General features: G+C 46.1%; 1 long non-coding RNA gene across 1 annotated transcript; it reads right to left on the bottom strand.

Annotated features, from left to right (window-relative positions):
• Positions 1–1,561: 1,561 nt before the first annotated feature.
• Positions 1,562–3,337, bottom strand: LOC110314586. Its single transcript, XR_002380176.1, has 3 exons — positions 2,781–3,337; positions 2,072–2,194; positions 1,562–1,688 (listed from the first exon to the last, which is right to left on the bottom strand). It is a non-coding gene; the product is annotated as an uncharacterized LOC110314586 (long non-coding RNA).
• Positions 3,338–3,560: the final 223 nt, after the last annotated feature.

The following is a 3,560-nucleotide window of genomic DNA, read 5'->3' on the forward strand; positions in this document are numbered from 1 at the left end:
AAAATAGCTGCATGGTGGTGGCACACGCCTTTGATCCCAGCACTTAGGAGGTAGAAGCAGGTGGATTTCTGAGTTTGAGGCCAGCCTGGTCTATACAGTGAGTTCCAGGACAGCCAGGGCTACACAGAGGAACCCTGTCTCAAAAATGGGGGGAAAACCAAAAGAACAAACAAAACAACTCTGACCCACAATTGGATGCAAGAAGTCAGCCTATGTCTCTAGGGATGGTTTAGGAACCAGTGTAATAACATAACAACCTGTGTAATAAGTGACTCTAAAGGGCAAGACTTTGGTCAATGCTGACAAATTCTCTAAGCCCCTCTACTTAGGAGTAGCCAGAATTCACCCCATTCCGCTCCCAGCCACACACCCCTGCTTCCAGCTAACCACCCCCACAGTGTCCCAGGGCACATCAGAAGCCTCGCCCTGTCTACTATAAGGATGAGATTGTACCTCACCTCACCTGCCTCAAAGTCCCTGTAAGGCCATCCCTCCTGTTGTACTAAACTCTAAGCAAAGAGGCATTGGCTTCCCTCTTGGTTGTTCTTTGTGTGCAAATCTGTGTGTGTAGCCATGTCTCCATCTCAGGGCTTTCTGCACAGCTGACAAATACTCTACTGCCAAGTCCAATGTGTGTGGTAGCTCTTGTCTCTAAGAAGAGCTATGCTAACTGAACAGTAAGCAGTGAGGATCAATAAAGCTATAGATCTTGGTGGTTTTGGGTGATGGGACATGGAAGTTCATTGTATTGCTCTTTTTCTTGTCCATATGTCTGATTTTCCCCCATGATAGATATTAAAATTATATTTCTCTTACTCTGAATTTTCCATTGGGACCCACTTTTTTTTTTATATATGGCTGGAATAGATTCATTTCTTCAAATGAAAGGTAGGGACTGAATGTCTCTTTTACTGGTCAACTTTAGGCACCAGGGCAGTGAACAGAATAGAAAATGCTGCTGTTAGGAGCTAGTGGGTGATTGGCAGTGAAGCCAGCCTCAGCAGTGGTCTCTGCCCACGGACACTATGGCCTATGGTAAGTTCTCTTTTTGTTTAATTAGATTTGTCTGCCTTTTCCAACTTACAGGCAATAAGTAAGCTGCTTTAATAATTTGAAACTCAGTGATTGTATTTAAAAAGAAAGGAAAGAGATGGGAATATATAATTAGATATATGGCTAGTATGTGTAGGGTTCTGGGTTTGATTCTCAACATGGCAATCAATGAATAAATAAATAAAATGTAAAGGAAACTTTACGGCTCAGGTTGAAGAACAATGTAACAGTTGATGCTTAAGTAAAGTGCCCCCCATGCTGCTTGAAGAACCAGTAGCCAATGTCCTTCTGAGCATCATGGTACCACAGCATAGGAGGATGTCTGGGTGTGTGCACGTGGTGATTGGGGCTGCCTGTTAATTTATCTCAGTTTGGGCTTATAATCTTCGTAACCTCTGAGTCTCTCCTTATTCCTGCTCTCTCCCATTTTTCTTCTTCCAAAATGACCAAAAGAAATACTACTTGCCATTTAGGTGAGAAAAAAAAATTCATCTCCCCATCAAAAAATCAATTAGTCAGTGGAGAATTTTATTAGTCAATCATGTAAAGGTAATTAAAAATATTGATTGATGGGGGTGGCTGTGGCTGAGAGCTGCTTCTGTCCCAGCAGTGGGTGGGCAGACAGCCATGGACCACTAGGAAGAAATGGAGAATAAGGGCTTTTAAATTATTCCCCCATGTGCCTATTCCAAGGTCAAGTAGGGACACATGAGACAAGGGACTCATCTGACTATGGAGCCTTATTCTTATGTGAGAAGGATTCCTGAACACAGGTTTCTCATGTGCATTGTATGAGACAGTATGTCTGCTCATGACAGTGGAGCTATGCGCCAAAGGGACAGGGATCCTGGCCTCTAGGTCTAGCCTTGTCTGGGGCCTCTGTGTCCTTCAGGGTAGTGACGCTCCCAGACGAGTCTGACATGAAGTGGGTAGTGTGGTAGCCTAACTTTACTTTGCTCAACACCTGGCTTGGGAGTCAGAATATTAAAAGAGCCCCCCCAAATACTGACGCTGTTACCTCTTGATGCTAAACTCCTTGCCTTGCAAAGCTTAGACGTTTGACCCACAAAGTGGATTTTGCCCCTGACACTGCACACTGGGCTGGGTGTGGTAGGGACCAGCTGTAGCTCTACTCCACCTACTCTAGCAGATTGGGGAACACATATTTTTTGCTGTCCTTTTCCAGGAACCCTGGGCGTCCTCATGGCATGGTGGCTAGTTGCCAAGGATAGAACCTCCTGAGTAAGGAGATAGCCAGGCAGAAAATGAATGTCTGTATCTGACCTAGCCTGTGCTCCGGATCCAGCATCACTTCTTTCCACAGATTTCTGGTCACTCAGACAGCTGACAAGAACGCCACCCCACTGTTTATCTTCTCTGTACTGCTCACGGAGGCCTAGCTGTGGCTGTAGAGTTCACCATTGATGTTGGTCCTAGAGTTTAGATGATTTACTGTATTGATTACCTTTTACTGCTGTGACCCCAGTACCTAGTAGGACAACTTAAGGTAGGCTTCTTTTTTTGGCTCAGGGTTTCAGCCCATGTTCCTTGGGCACTGTGGTTCTGAGCTCATATAGAGGCAGAACATCATGGGGCAGAAGCATGTCCCAGAGGCTACTCATCTTATGGCAGATAGGAGGCTGAAAGTGAGACAGGAAGGGTCTAGAGACAGTATATCCCTAGGGACCCGTGCCTGATGTCCTACCCATTTCTTCTTACCCACATACTGAATATGGCTAGAACTGGATCCATGCTGCCTGAGAGGAATGTGAGTGCTTACGGCCTACTGCTTCTGAATTCCTAACCTTAATGGATGTAGGTGCCTAGATCCTCAAGTCTGCCTTAAGAGTCTCAACCCCTGCCTCTAAACCTAGCAGGACCCAAGCCCATAAGCATGAGGGAACAAATATTTACCCACTGCTGGCCTTGGCATCTCCCCAGACCCAAGGCCTGAGTTGGGACCTCTCTGACACAGGAAATGAAGCATAACTTTCATGCTCCAAGAAGACAGACCCCTGAGGTGTGTGGGGAAGGCTGTTCACGAGGTGTCCCCTATCATCCACCCACTTTGTTCCTTTGTCTGGGGTCTTCAAGAGAGAACTCTTATCTGATGTGACTTTAGTATGTTTCAATACTTGGTCCCCAGTTAGTGGAACTGTTCAGGAAGATGTGGCCTTACTGGAGAGGGTGTGTCACTGAGGGTGGCCCATGAGGTTTCAAAAGCCCACACTATTGCAATTATCTCTCTTCACCTCATAGTTGTGGATGTAACGTCTCAGCTTCTGTTTCAGTCCCACACCTGCCTGCCTGTTGTCAGGCTCCCTGCCTTGGTGGGCGTGAACTAACCCCCTGGGTCTGTAAGCCCTAATAAACTCTTCTATAAGTTGCCTTGGTCATGGTGTTTTGTCACAATAGAAAAGTAGCTAAGACAGTCCCTTAGAGACCAGGAACAGACACAGCATGTCCAGGCTGTGGGGGACATCTCCTTCCTTCCTATGGCTTCTATG

The sequence above is a fragment of the Mus pahari genome, chromosome 2 (assembly GCF_900095145.1).
Source record: "Mus pahari chromosome 2, PAHARI_EIJ_v1.1, whole genome shotgun sequence".
Lineage (NCBI taxonomy): Eukaryota > Metazoa > Chordata > Mammalia > Rodentia > Muridae > Mus > Mus pahari.